The sequence below is a fragment of the Bicyclus anynana genome, chromosome 12 (assembly GCF_947172395.1).
Source record: "Bicyclus anynana chromosome 12, ilBicAnyn1.1, whole genome shotgun sequence".
Classification (NCBI taxonomy): Eukaryota; Metazoa; Arthropoda; class Insecta; order Lepidoptera; family Nymphalidae; genus Bicyclus; species Bicyclus anynana.
The window spans coordinates 10,618,445-10,635,121 of NC_069094.1; the positions used below are offsets into that span (position 1 = coordinate 10,618,445).

At 33.8% G+C, this 16,677-nt stretch overlaps 1 protein-coding gene and 1 long non-coding RNA gene across 6 annotated transcripts in view; both read left to right on the top strand.

The window, feature by feature from the left end:
• LOC112056914 (uncharacterized) overlaps positions 1-16,677 on the top strand; it is a 129,566-nt gene that overhangs the window by 76,648 nt on the left and 36,241 nt on the right. The window lies entirely within an intron of this gene.
• LOC128198542 (uncharacterized) lies at positions 10,755-13,547 on the top strand. 3 transcript variants are annotated; one of them, XR_008251300.1, is made up of 5 exons: positions 10,755-11,319; positions 11,625-11,797; positions 12,057-12,371; positions 12,515-12,715; positions 12,795-13,547. It is a non-coding gene; the product is annotated as an uncharacterized LOC128198542 (long non-coding RNA). The 3 variants fall into 3 exon arrangements; XR_008251298.1 differs by having other exon boundaries at positions 10,757-11,319; positions 12,236-12,371; XR_008251299.1 differs by having other exon boundaries at positions 10,757-11,183; positions 12,236-12,371.

Genomic DNA, 16,677 nt, shown 5'->3' on the forward strand with positions numbered 1-16,677 from the left:
CGTCTTGTAAATCCACCGCGCATACCACTGCGCCACGGAGGCCGTCGTTTTTACTTATATAGAATCTCAATTTCGTCTATGTCATCTAGCCTAAGTCAAAAATAGTGAATAAGCCAGCTGATATTGATTTTAAAATAAACTTTAAAGGAAATAAGTAATTTTTCAAAATGATGTATCATGGAATGTCAGATGTTCACGTATGTGTTCAGTGCCGAAATATTAAAAGAAAATTCATTGTAGTACATTTGATCCGTTTGGAAATGATCATTGAGAAACGATCTGTAGGAACGAATAGTTCTGTTTCATCGTTTGACGTTTTCTATTGAGTAAATTACAATAGAGGAGCATCCTTACAGAATAGGGCTTTTGTTTGCCGATACGTAATACGACTCAGTGAGATTGCTAGAACTCCTTTTCCGTGACAAACTATAATTTAATATACTTAGTAGTTATTTCCCGTTTTTCTTCCATGTGAATTCGAAGTATTACTCTATCTGCTACTCAGTATCAATTTCTAATGAATAATGATGTGGTAACTAAAGTATAAATGTTATACTGTGCGTTGTTCTGTTATTCTGTTAAATTTAAGCATCTAGGTTTACCAATATAGACTTTTCAGTACTGTATAATAGGCTAGTTGAGACTGTTTTTTAAATGGTCTTAAATAATTCATTATCGTTCTACTAGATCGGATTTTTTTTCGATGTTCTTTTGAGACATTTTAGTTTTTAAATATGTTTTTGACAATATGAGCCAAAACGCCTGACAGCCATGATATTCTATATTGCAACCATTTCATGACGTCACTATAACAAATCCCTTACAGACGGAGGGTTTAACAAATATAGTAGTTAACAATTAGTTTCACGTTTAGTACTTACATCAAGTAAAGACGTCAAAAAATTAACGACAGCGTTTTTGACGTTTGGACAACTTGAAAAATACATGATTTTTCAATCAAGTTTTATAAGAAATTTATTAATTAATATCGATATATTTCAGAATCTTATTCCATATATGCGAAATTTATATTATTCATATTAAATTTGTTATGAGTCAACTATTCTGTGTAATTAATAATGTATAACATGCAATAACCTGGTCTGAAAAAGGGACCTCGCCATGATATGGAAAAGAAAGGAACTAATTTCTTAGACAATAAGTACTTCTAATTCTCCTAAACCAGACGTTTTATTTTTCTGACTAGTCTATAAAAAGTTTGGAGAATATAAAATTTAATTCATAAGCTAGAAAAAGTATTAAAAATTTACCACAATATTATACCTACAGTCCTTGTAGAATGTTCCACGAAATGAAAATCCCCGCTCCCTTGCTTGTACCTTTTTCAGTGTACCCTTGAAACAATGTTTTTTTTAGCACGTTTGATCACAGTCTCCTAATAACGAAACTGGAACAACCATAGTCTTTTTGTAGTTTTTTCCACGTTTGTTAAAAAAAATTAAATGCAATAGGTACGTCAAGACAAGAGTGAATAGACACTTTTTAGGCAAGTGTCCCATTCTAGACCTCATCATTGCTTTCCGTCAGACATAACTGTACCCTATTGAATACAAAAAAAAAAATAAGACGCGTGGTCCCGCGTTCCCGTAGGAATAGGAAGACAAAGTAGTTTTCCATTGGTGATATTTTTTTAATCGGCTTAGTGGCTCGTGGTTTCACTTTTGCATTATATATTTGTTTATTTTTACCACGAGCCACTAAGCGATACGAATAACTAAACGATACGAAAAACTAAACGATAAGAAAAGTGAAACTCACTTTTGCATTATATAATTGTTTATTTGTTACGCTTTTACCACGAACCACTAAGCGATACGAAAAACTAAACGATAAGAAAAGTGAAGCTCACTTTTGCATTATCTAAATTTTTTTTTGTTACCACGAGCCAGTAATCCGATTAAAAAAAAATCCCCGATGATATAAAATTATTTGTGTGGGTTGAGGTAAACGTAAATAAACCACGGAACCCCAGAGGCAATTATTATTTATATGGTCATAATCAGATAATAAATGAGAGAAATAACTCGTACTTCATATGTGCATGAAATTTGCATTTTTCACGTGCATGCGACGTGCATATAATTATATGCGGCATGAATGATTGATGATATTGGTAATTAATTTGCAGTGGAGAAATGAATAAGCGTCATCTACGAAATAATATTTTTGTGGTTAATTACTTTCATGACCTTTCAATTGTACCTACCTATTTTAAAATTTACGTACTGAATGGGTACTTATAAAAGCAAAAAAATATATATTAATATTATTATAGCTAACATAATATAACGGTTTTAAAAGTTTTATTAACCATGATATATTTATTACCAGTACGTTTTGTAAAATAAATAGCTTATTTCTTATTAAAACAAATATAATTAAAAGTGGATGGATTTTATGCTTAGATCAGCTTTCACACAATGTTTTTAATCATTGTAAATTATAATAATATATAAACCAAGCCTACTTGAAATAATTAATTTTTGAATTGTTTTTAATTTTCTTGGAGTAAGAATTTTAAATACTTATTAATACAACTCAACGTAAGAATCGAGTATCGTAATTACGATTGTCCTACCAAGTCCATAACATCAGCTCAAGAAGTCACTTGAAACTACATTAAATCAATATTTTATGTAGGTAAATAATTGAGGGAAAAGCAGAGGGTCTTTAACTTTCGCATTTGTTTTTTTTTATTCTTTACAACTTAGCCCTTGACTACAATCTCAGTAATCAGAATTGAAACAGCGCCATCTAGTGGCATTACTGCACAATTGTTTCAATTCCATATAAATTCCTGTTTACATTTACGCGATCGTCACACTATGAAAACATAAGTGGTAGTAAGTGATGATGCAGTCTAAGATGGAAGCGGGCTAACTTCTTAGGAGTAGGATGATCCATGAATCAACACTTTCGGTTTCTACACGACATCGTACCGGAACGCTAAATCGCTTGGCGGTACGTCTTTATTAATATACTTATAACACAATATCGAGCTAGTTACTCCATTACTCATGATAGGCTAAACTGATTTTTATGGTCTTTAATTTTAAGAATTACTATTAAAACTTTGGAAAAACCAAATAATTTTATCATACATTGTACCGAATAATTTTCGAATATTTTCATTACATTTAAACCATCAAGTCACAATAAATCTATTTATTAAAGAATGTTTACAGAGTTTACGCGTATGAAACCGCGGGTGTCCTCTAGTTTATAATATTAGTAAGATAGTATGGAGAGAGTTTCCTGTGTATAAACCTGTTAGCATGCCAAACAATGTAGGTTACAAAGTCTGATTTTAATCCAGAACACGTACTACTTAGAACCTAGGTATATTCACACAACAAAATGAGGAACTCCTGCAAGACCACCACGTGTACAAAGTGACTCATTTCCACACCCTTTGTCTGTTATAATGATATCATAAATATTCCATAGCGACAATAACACGTTCTTTTTAAGAACTAGGTATACTCGCAAAGCTAAATAAAGATCTCCTGCAAAACGACCTCGTGTAGAAAGTGACTCATTTCCACATCTTTTGTCTGTAATGAAATAATAAACATTCCATAGCGACAATAACACGTTCTTCTTAAGAACTTTAAGTTTGTGAGAACTAGCTAGGAAACAGCAAAATAAAGATCTGCAATACGACCTCGTATAGAAAGTGACTCATTTCCACACCCTTTGTCCGTTATAATGAAATCATAAATATTCCACAACGACAATAGCATGTGCTTCTTAGGACCTTGTTATATTCGTGTAAAAAATCACTAATAATTTAAACACCTTTTGTGCATTATAATAAAAACATAAATATTCAGTGGCGTAAGACGTATTTAGAATCTAAGCATATTTACACAGCACAATTAAAATATCCTGGAAAATGACAACGTACAGAGTCGCTAATTTCCACACTTAGGGCTTTATGATGAAATCCTTAAATATTCTATAGCGGCGGTAGCGCACTTCATAGAACCTAATTATTTTCACACAGCAAAATAAAGATCACCTGCAAGACGACTACGTGTACAAAGTAACTCGTTTCCACACCCTTTTTGCATTACAATGAAATCATAAATCTGCTGTTGCAAGAGCAAAGCGTACTAACTAAAATCTAAGCATAACATCTAAACAGCAAATTGAAGATCACCTGCAAGACGACCTCGTGCACAAAGTCACTCATTTCCACACCCTTTCAGCATTACAATGAAATCAAAAGTATTTCATAGCGAGAAAAACACATGCTTCTAAAAATCTGAACACAATTAAACAGCAAAATGAAGATCATCTGCAAGAAGACCTCGTGCACAAAGTCACTCATTTCCACACCCTTTGAGCATTACAATGAAATCATAAGTATTTCATAGCGAGAAAAAACATGCTTCTAAAATTCTAAACACAATTAACTCTTCAATTCCCATGTCAAGGCTAATATAGTTTTTTCGTTTTTCTTTGGATAACATAGCTTACAAACACTTAGTTATTACAAAAAAATAAATAAAATATAAATGGACCACCCCCATTTTTTTTTATAGGCGTGTCACCCACAGGTGACACTGGGCATTGAGGCATTGTTGTTTCCTATAAGTATACTTGAGACTATACTTATAGGAAACAACATTTTTCTTATTCTTACAGTAGGAATGAAACGACAGATTCTATAATAATGTGTATAATAAATATGTAAACAAATAGAACACTCATTTTCTGTGAAAGCTGTACCAACACTATATGCAAACGGATATTGCATTGGGATACATTTTATAGTGTGGTGGTTTGTACATACGCATCTTCGTTGAGTGTCGATTTGCGAGTGGTCGTCAGCTCTTCCAGCGCTCCTAACCTTAGTAGGGACTTTCAGCATCATCTGCAGAGGTAGATTCACAAATTGCCGATCGAAGGCTTGTCAAATTTTAGCAAGTAGCAACATTTCACCGGAAAACGCAGTAAGGCTGGTTGTTTTTTGACCATCTCTTGTCTCAGTTCAGACATTCATTTGACAAGCTGCATCTAAGCTAAAAGCAAAAAAAATCATGCTGTTGTCATGCTACTTAGCTACAATATGTTCTTCAGAAGCTTGACGTAAGGAAGAGCCTAGCTCTTTCTCTCGTTCTCAAGTTTTATGAATTGCAGTAGTCCAGACGATTTTCCCGACCAGTACCCGTACCCCAACATTCTGCTCTCGTAACTACTCGGAATAATAGTAAAGTATATTTTGTATTACAACATGAAAGCGAAGTATGCGTCTGAGGAGATGTCTAATATTAGCTTCGTTTCTTCCCTCTATCCTGTAACAACACCATCATAAGGAGAAAATAAAATAATATCGCCTGAATTCTCCTCTGCCTGCAACTATAATCCAAGGTCAACCTGTAATACGTAATAAAGTTATAAAAAAACATCACCATATAGCGATAAGGCCAAAATGTAACAAGTTTTTGCTTAGAATGAAGTCAGGACAATTTGTTATTGCAATGCCCAGTGTCACCTACAGGTGACACTGCATACTTCCGACGTTGTAACAATAACGCTATTAGTTATTTTTAGAATAAGAAACATTTGTACTACAGCTTATTTATTCCTTTATTACATGTAATAAGTAAAAAAACAATACTTACGGTCTAGGCATTTATATTTCACTTTATATCGCAAGAGATCACACAAACTCAGACTCCTTCAATTTCGCGCTAAACAACAGAATGAATTTGGCACATGACATATTGCTAGTGTTATCAAAAAAAAATTATTGATAATGTTACATATTGGCTTCGAAACAATAATATTAAATTTGAAAAATAATATCTCCTTCTGGTAGAAAAAAAATATTAAACGTCTGTCACCTCCAGGTGACACTGGGAATTGAAGAGTTAAACAGCAAATTGAAGATCACCTGCAAGACGACCTCGTGCACAAAGTCACTCATTTCCACACCCTCTGAGCATTACAATGAAATCATAAGTATTTCATAGCGAGAAAAACACATGCTTCTAAAAATCTGAACACAATTAAACAGCAAAATGAAGATCATCTGCAAGACCACCTCGTGCACAAAGTCACTCATTTCCAAGCCCTTTTTGAGTTATAATGAAATCATAAATATTCCGCGGCGACAGTAATAACGTGTAGTCCTGTCACAACATGTCAATCCAGTGTCACGCCACGAATTGCTGATATATGAAATTTGGTCTGTAGCTGATAAATTGAAGCCAGAATTGATTGTGATGCGTGTGAAAATATTGATATTGGGGCGATACTTTTTTATGTTAGCATGTTGGGGAGGATTGGGATGGCATACTCGTATTATAACATAACAATGCACCATTACACACATTGTTATCATCGTCAGCCTATTTTTAACTTCCTACGCAAAAAGAGGGGTGTTATAAGTTGACGTGTCTCTCTTTCAGTGGCACCATAGCTCCTGGACGGATGAAGCAATTACAATTTTTTTTTTATAACAAAGGTAACTTACGGGCGAGTGTTAGTAGACATATTTGATGAAAATCGGTTGAGAACTTTGCACATAAATCACCTTTCATACAAAAAACACTAAATTGAAATCGCTTCATCCGTTTGGGAGCTATGGTGTTACATACAGACTGACAGACAGACAGACACGTCAAACTTATAACACCCCTCTTTTGCGTCGGGGGTTAAAAAGCATCCTATTCAAATAGGATCAGCAGTTTCGAGAATACTTAAGTAGGACACAAGTTAAATAATAATCACACACATAAAAGTTGTAAGGAAAAGATGCTCGCACGAGAAAAGCTATCGCCACCAAACGAAATACAGGCCTCGACTAAAAGAAGCTAAAAAAATTTAAAAGTTCTTGCTGAAATTGCAGCGATCATAAACACGAGTAAGAAACTAGAAAAAAGGTACACCTGTTTTCTTTTAAAATGGGTCACGCCGTAAAAATGAGTTTTTCAGCATCATAAAGTTTTCCAGGAATAATAAATACACTGGAACCATATTAGATTACCGCTAACGCCGTTGCAGTATGTATTCTAAATTTGATTCGGCTGTTTCCTCTACTGTTCTTCGTACCTAATCCATAAACATTGTTTTATATAGTGAAAATGTGCCCCTTTGATCAGTAGTAAATACCTCTACACTCTACAGTAGAAGCTGCTTAAGTAGCGTTGGATAGGTGAGTTACTGATACATACAATACAAATACTAGTAGATGTAATAATGAGATCTACACCTACATTAAAATACTTCTTGTAGTGGGATTAAACCCTACTAATATTATAAACGCGAAAGTTTCTATGGATGTTTGTCTGGTTGTTTGTTACTTTTCCACGCGGACGAAGTCGAAGGCGTCCGCTAGTTTCTTTTATACATAAATTCACTGTCTATCCCCAAAGTAAGCGTAGCTTGTTATATGGGTACACAGATGGTGGGTTCTATCATATATATTTTTATTTACTACATACATTTGTGTGATGAGCATGAGTGGGTGTATTTAACACCCACTCATGCTCATCACACAAATATTTTACAGTTGTGGGAATCGAACAGACTGCGCCACGCAGCAGCCTTAAATGAGATTTCATTCATATACGAGCAGTGTAGGGTTCCGTAGATTGAGTTAGCAGTTCAATTCCTTTCTGTAATAAAAATACCGATAACGATTCCCTACGCCATGGGTTAAACGATAAAAAAATCATCCTCACTTTGCATGTAGGGGAGGAATCCCACCAAAAATTTTTCGTTTTATATTTTCTTTTTACCCGACAACGGCGAAGGGAAGGGTAATGATTTTGGCAGTCTATGTATTTACCTCTTTATAGACGTTATTTATATATATACCCATACCAAATTTCAGCTTCTCTCTAGTCTAGTCTAGTTGAAACAGACTCTGAATTATCTTGCTGATAACTTTATCTTTTTAATTAACAACGGAATTAGATTAATTAATTAGCATTATCGATATTCAATTACGTCTTTTAAGTTGATCGACTATTACTCTTTAAATAGCAATTGTTTCTTAGCTATTATAGTTTTCTATGTAATTTCATTATATATCCTAATTTCGTGAATTTTCTTCATAATTTGTCAGACTGTCTGTACATGATGTACGTGACTGTACATGAGTTAGTGTATGTAGTATTGTAGGTATTTGTTTAGTAGACACAAACACTACAACCGCGGACAGACGAATGGACGAACGGACAGACAGACTTACATAGCGAAACTATAAGGGTTCTAAAAATAAGTCTCAATAGCTTCAAGGATCGAGTTCGACAAGTCTTGAATTCAGTCTCAACTCGATGGACTTCCCACTTCAGCTTTTCGCTTACTTAGACGGATAAGTGGATAATTGTTCATGTTTATAACAATACTACTGTATTGTGATACTTACCTACTTACTTACTTACTCGTGATAGAGTATGCTAAGATAAACGTTAAGCAATCGGTTCAGCTATTATATATACTTAATCACTAACTCTTGTCTCTTAACAACTAAATAATTAACATCAAAATCATTAACAACTATATTTTTATATATTCCATAAAACATAAAGTTAATGTAAATCACAATATCTAACACGCTGGTTAGTAATTTTGATCATTTAGCAATAGATTAGTATTGAATACGAAATCACATGTTTTAAGATTCACTGATAGCAATAGCATAACAGTAATTTTCGTGTATATCCAGCAAATACTGAAGTCTTTTTTTTTTATTCTTTATAAGTTAACCCTTGACTACAATCTCCCCTGATGATAAGTGATGATGCAGTCTAAGATGGAAGCAGAATAACTGGTTAGGATTATGAAAATTCACACCCCTTTCGGTTTCTACACGGCATCGTACCGGAACGTGTCTTTTATCATTAAAGTCTGATAGTGATCGTTAAATAGTTCATACAATTATTATCACCATAACAACCCACCAACCCGCATTTTATCAGCGTGGTGGTAAGCTCCATATTCCGTCTCCTATATGGAAGCCTGGCTCTGTAGCGGACTATTGAAATAGACTGATGATAAATAACAATAACGATTTATTATCATCGATACTCCCTTTTTGCTACCACATTTCATTATCGATACTCGTGCCCATACTTCTGGAATGGGGAACTTTTTAATTTCACGCTTGATTCAAAACTTTCCCCGCCAGTGAGTGAATGTTCCATGGCTTTGTGTCACTGCCGGTATTGAAAGTGATGGATGCTGTATTGACATAGAATAATTATTTTCGTGACGTGATTTACCTACCGCAGGTATTTTTGATAACGTATTAGGGCTAGGTACGCACTTTTGACGGGGTGTTTACTGATAATCTTTTTTACATAAAAATGGAACCGATTGCAAAGACGTATTTTTATTTTAACACAAAATTACCTAACCGATTTTCATGAAAATGAAATGGGACCAATCTGAAAGTATACTCTTTCAAACAAAAAATAATTTTGGTTAATCAAAATTGGTTAATCAAAGACGAAGTTATGAGGTAAAAAACTTAAAAACAAAAACATACACGTCGAATTGAGAACTTTCTCCTTAGTTTCGATGTCGGTTAATAAACAACTTCGAAAACAAGGAGGAAGCTCTTCAGGAATTCCTAAGCTAAATTTTTCAATATCTGCCCTATAAACATAAACGCACAAATAACAATAGTATTTGTAATATTGTTTAAACGCCAATACAACCGAATCAGCGACGTCATTAATTCGTGCCATTTTTTATGAGGCGTTTTTCAGGGATCCGTGGCAGTGCCGCAAATCTGACCCTTTAAATCCCTGTAGCTCCAAAAGTAATGATCGCGATATCCTGTTACTTTTAGAAAATTGCTTTACTACTGGCATGCTCTAAATCTAATCAAATTAAAAAACTGTTATTATCCCTATACTCGTATTTCGCAGTATTACAATTACAAAGAATATTCAGCGTAGATATTACACAAGGTAAGTAGTATACGCAGTATCTACCTACCAAATGTTATTAATACCTATCCAAACTTTGCCATTGCAGCAATAATTACTCTGAACTATCTCGTGACAGGCGCTAAAAGCTTTGGAAACAGCAATGGACCCACAAGTTAGGACTAATAATAATCGATTAGATAGGTACCTAAGTAAGTATCTACTAAATAAGAGCTCGCACTATATCGTAGAGATTTTAACAACTAAATCTATTTATAGAAAATAATATGTGTTGTAATATGTTCCTACTGATGTTTGTTATAAAATACTTCTATTACTTACACTACATACATATTATAAAGTCGAAAGTTTGTGTGTGTAAATATGTTTGTTTCTCCTTTATCCTGCAGCTACTGAAGCGATTTGGCTGAAATTTAGAATACAAATAGATTTTACTCTGGATGAACATATACGTAGGCTATTTTTCCCAGAAAATATCTAAGGTTCCCGCGGGATTAGTGAAAAACTAATCTCTCAACATCAGCAGGGTCATTATGTAACTCGGTGAACGCTTTAAAATCACAGTCACGACAACAAATGACAGCGATTTTTCGTTTTTGCGATCATGTAACACACATCTCCCACCGAAATGACGTCATCTTGGATCGTTCTCTGTCACGGTCACTTGTAGGGATTTATCCAAGTTATAACGCAGTTTTTACGTATCGATAGTCAGTTTAAGCGATTATGTAAGCATAATGATCATACAACTGCGTGACACAGAAGTTGTCAAAGTCAATCGCTATAGAAACTAATACCGAGCAGTGTTTTAATAAAGTTTACTTGACGCCTGTGACTCAATAATTACAAATAAAAGTACTTTTAGGATTTTTTTGAATTTTGTACTATACCTTGTAAGTAAGGTATTAGTTTGTAAGTCAATAAAATCAGAATTAGAAAAGTTTTTCATGTAAAATATGACGAAAGTTGAGAATATATAGTAGGTACCTACCTACATACTTATTTCATAAAGCAGAATTACAGTTTTAGAGTTAGTTGAAGTGAATTTAATTAATTGTGTTATTTTTGTAGTGTTTACCGACATTGCCATGTACAATACAATGCATGTAGCATTTGTATTGTACGCGGAAACGGAACGAAAAAGATGTCTTTGTCGAGTTCATTGCAAAACTTTCGTGTCGCGATACCAGCAGGTTTTAGAAGAAATACAAAGTCTTCGAACAACTGCTGTTCGCAATGAATTAGAGATAAGTAAGTTATATGAATGAATGAAGGAATTTTCTTCATTCTCTGCGTTGAGCAAGTGACGTGGACTATGGGCCTAACCCCTCTCATTCTGAGAGGAGACTCGAGCTCAGCAGTGAGCCGAATATGGTATTTTTATAAGGTGAGCTTCCATCATAGGATAAGTTGGTTTAAGATTTGGAGTAGGCTTATTCAGTACTAGCAGACACACCATAGTTTGACCGGTGTAGTTCCCGTTCCTGTGGGAATATGGGGTAGCACAGAGTAATACGGGCTATATTTTATATAGCCTATATTACTCTGTGCTGTAGCTTACCAATGGTGAAAGATTTTTTATAATCAGTCCAGTAGTATTTGTGTTAGATTGTAAGAAACAAATAATATTATCTAAAGATCGGTCACTGTCATCCTAAGAACCTAAATTAAACCATTGAATATTATTTACAGGTCTTGGCAGCTTTAAACTTTTATGCCAATGGATCATACAAATGGCTTTGTGATGGCTAAGGCATCTTTTAGCAAATGCCTACATGAAGTCGCTGATGCTCCTGAATACCCCAGCTGTTTAAAAAAAATGTGTTAAGTTCCCTTTGCATTAAACACAAAATCATTATAAATAAGTAAGTATGAAACTAACTTATAGCACAGTATGAAACTAACATAACATTTAGTTTTTTTTTCTAAGACTCAACTAATTTGTGTTCACTACCACACTGAATCTTTCATAGGTTGATTTTGCATAAAAACTTATTTGCAAAATGAGATTGATTATTGATTGAGATTAATAAATAATACACAGAGTGCTTATTCATATCACAGGATGTTACTGTAAATAAACATATACCCAGGTGCTTAATCTAGATTAACATCTACTTACAGATTTATGAAAAAATTTGGATTGCCCGGGTATTAGGGCGCATTGATTGCACCCATGTGACAATAGTTCGGCCTACAAGCCAAGAGCTACTAGGAGGCTAACAATTAGAATTGAATAAAAGCATGGTACCTCCTTTTATTTAAACATTAACTTATTTATATATTGTCAATTAATATTTCAGATATGTGATGCCAATCTAATAATAACATAGTGGATGCTCAATTTGGTGGTGCATCTTATGACTTGTACATATGGAACCAGTGCAATAAGACCACTTGAGGAAAACCTGCCCAATAGGGACCGCTGTTGGTTGTTAGGTAAGCTGTTGCTTAGGTATAACTGTCAGTTAATGAAACTACAGGATCCAAATATAAATTATATACTATAAATTATATATAACTGTTACTTTTATGTAGGCAAAATACATAATACATTGCAATACACACTTCAATTCTTTCAGGTGACCAATGTTTGCATGATGACCCCCATCTTGGGAGCTGCTCCTAGATCCCATGAAGATATGCACAACATTGCTGTGTCAGAAATACGGTGGAGCCTTGTAGTTGGGTGCATATTGTAAAATGTTTCCTCACTCCAAAACCATGAACTCTGGTTTCCTAAACCCTCAAGCTATGCAGCCGAAGGAGGAGACTTATCACAGGTCAGTATATTATATACCTACTTTATAAGAACTTGTTGGGCAGTACCATGTATACCTACATTATGATTTATTTTTCTAGGAGAATCACTAATAATTTTGAAGAAGTGAAGAGCTTAAGAATGTTTCAACCAACACCTAAAGAAGCTTTCACTTGGCTGTTAGATCAAGGGCTGGATACAGAAAACAGTAATCCTTGTGATGGCAGTATTGTCCAAGGATTCCTCACTCAAAACCATGATAACAAGTTGCTAGAACCCTCAAGCTATGCAGACAAAGGACTGGATATATTTTTTCGTGACCAAGCCTTCTGTATAATTATTTATACTTAAACCATACAAAGCACTATCTAGCCCCAAAGTAGGCATACAGAGTAGCTTGTGTTGTGGGTACTAAGATAGTTGATATTATAATATTCATTTACATTTATATACTACCTATAAATACTTATATAATGTATAAATACACACACACTGGAAAAAACCCATGCTCTTCACACAAATATTTTCCAGGTGTGGGAATCGAACCCATGACCGTGGATGCAGGAGCACTACTTACTGCGCCACGCGTATGTGTTTTTATTTTGAAGCAAATTATTAAAGTTGATAATTCAAATTGTAGTCATGTTTTTAATTAATCTATAATTAATTTTTAATTTACATTTTGTTAAATATTTACCTATACTTCAGTCTATTTTTGTTAGAGGGGGTACCTATATGTGTAAGTAGGGTCGTTTCTTGATTAAATTAAACTAAAGAATGAAAGATATATATTATAACAAAATTTGTCAACAACAATATATCAAGTCTGAATAAAAAATACCAACACAAGTAAATATATTTTTTATTTTTAAGTAATAGATGTTACACAAATATAGAACTACCTGGCCCTACCTGCTTAACATTAAACAACATTGTTTTTAATCAAATCATTATTTATTTATTTCCTACAATGTGGTAGGTACATGTTTTGTTCTTAAAATTATTGAATTGTATAGATAAACAACTAATGTAGTATTCAATTTTTTCTTTTACAATTACTTAAATAATCATCATCATCATCATCATCATCATTATAAACACATATTCGGCTCACTGCTGAGCTCGAGTCTCCCCCAGTAAGAGGGGTTAGTGCCTACCCGCACTCGGGAGACCCCGCACTGGAAAGCGTGGTTGGTCGGTTGGTTGGATGTTCGCGGCTCAAGGTCGTTGTGCTTGGAGGTCCATGTAAGAGGCCTATGTCCAGCAGTGGACGTCTATCGGCTGATAAGGTAAGGGAAGGCCAATGCCTAACCCCTCTCATTCTGACAGGAGCCGAATATGGGCCAGCATATTTGGATTACATTGGCAGACATCACATATGCAGAGAATTAAGAGAATTCTCTGGTATGCAGGTTTCCTCACGATGTTTTCCTTCACTGTTTGAGACACGTGATATTTAGTTTCTTAAAATGCACACAACTGAAAAGTTGGAGGTGCGTGCCCCGGAACGGGTTCGAACCCACACCCTCCGGAATTGGAGGCAGAGGTCACATTCACTGGGCTATTAGGGATAATAATAATAGTTAAATAATATTTCCTCCTAATAATAGATAATAAAACATATTTTGATGTGCAATTTTACAATAAAATTTTTATCTAATACTATGTAATACTGAAATTAACCAAATGATAATAATCATATTCTTTATATACAGTGATGTCATAATTAACTATATTAAATTAAAATGAAATTATATTTGACAATTTTCTCTCATATGCAATGTCATTATTGATAATAATCTTATAAAAAATCTGTTCATTAAATGTTTGTTTAATTCTTTCTTCATGAATCGTTCATAGAGATGAAGGATTCAGAATTACCAATTTTTTCAAGGTGTTTTGCACCTCAATGGACATGGAGACTTCCATAGTCAGTCCCTGGCACTCAAAGTTTAGAGCCCACATCTTCATGTTGATCTGAAATGTAGAAAATATTTTTTTATTACATGAACTACATATGCCCCCGGTTTCTTTAAGTAGATCTCATTCCTGTGGGAATATTGAGATAAGAAATGGCCTATGTATTATATCTTGATTAAGAGTTTATATAAATGACAAATCTAGGGGGGGTTAATTGATATATTTATACCTCAGGTATATAACTTGGTTCTACAATATATTTCTGTGAGATGGTGATAACAAAAATAATACTTTGTTGTATTTATGTTGAGCTTCTTTTCAGACGAAGAATGTTAGTGATCCTTTAGTTTCAGGTTAATGAATATTGTTATCATAAACAATACATTATTGTAAATGATAACAATATTCATTATATGTGATATTTAACAAATCAAAATGATGAAATTTAACAAATCAAAATGTGCAATATTTATTAAGCTGAACATGTACATAATAAAAGAAAATATAAAGTACAAATTATTATTTGAATTAGCAATTATTATCATTAAGAATTACATACACTGGATTAGGTAATACTATTCATTCATTCATGATTAGACCAATAGTCCACCACTCTGACCCAAAGCGGATTAGCAGACTTCACATAAGCAGAGAATTAAGAGAATTATCTGGTATGCAGGTTTCCTCACGATGTTTTCCTTCACCATTTGATACATGTGATATTTAATATCTTAAAATGTACACAACTGAAAAGTTGGAGCTGCATGCCCCGGACTGGATACAAACCCACACCCTCTGGAATCTGAGGCAGAGGTTACATCCACTGGGCTATTGCTGTGCTTATGGACCTATATCCCTGGCAAACCCTCTAGTCTACTCTGCAGCAACTGGGCTTTTATGGGATTAAACTGAGCTCTTTTGTTTTTTGATTTGCCTTATATTTTATCCAGTTTTGTAGGAGATACATATACTTGTAGGATTTAACTTAACTATATATTGTAATTGAAATTTGAATTAATTATTTTAAGTGGCTAGCCTCAATCATCATAAAAAAATTACTAATCAAGGTAGGATTTTATATTTAGCCTTAATGTAACTAAAACAAACACCTACAAATACAAACAATTCTAATACATCTGCATAATGAGACAAAGTTTGATTTTGATTATTTGTCTTGTACTTAATGCTTAGAACTTAAAGGTTACATGGTGCAGGTATAGTTGTGGTTTAAAAAGGCTTGTTAATGCTTAGAACTTAAAGGTTACATGGTGCAGGTATAGTTGTGGTTTAAAATAGTCACAAAACCAAGTATTATGTTAAACTTATAATAGAAAATCATGAATTTCAATTGAATATAATTACTATCTGATGCTCGACAGTTCCACCTGCATAGTTCTCACTCTCTTGGGACTACAGGGATAAAATATAGCCTATTACACTCGCAAGTTATGTGAGTTTCTATTGGTGAAAAAATTTTCGGAATCGGTTTAGTAGATCCAGAGATTACCCCCTACAATATCAAAAATTTCCTCTCATCCTCTTTAAAATAATAATATAGAATATAGATATGTGATAACTTACACAACGCCACTGGCAGACGCGAACACGGAAGGTTTATTTAGTAGCCTGACTTTCCAAAGGCCCTCCAAAACAACCCATCGCCAAGTTTGATCCAAGCCAAGGCGATCATTGAGTTTCCCGGACATCTTTAGTTGCAAGCGATGAACTTTAATAAACAAAACACTATACAATATACTTTACATATTATCACAACGACCATTAAATTAATCATAGGCAGACGATAAAACTTTGAAGAACTTTCGTGTAGATAATGTTTTATGTAAAAGTGGCCGTTTACTTTGATAAATTAACTATTAACACTAATAAAAATGTATACGATAAAATGATTAATTAATTACTTCTATTGAAAACAAAAAACTAGCAGTAGCAAGTACTTTGATCCAACGAAACCAATTTTTTTATTAATATTTTAATACGGCTTTGTTTACCAACAAAGAAACTATGGCACTTCACTTCACCACAGACAAACAGCAAAATCAAGTA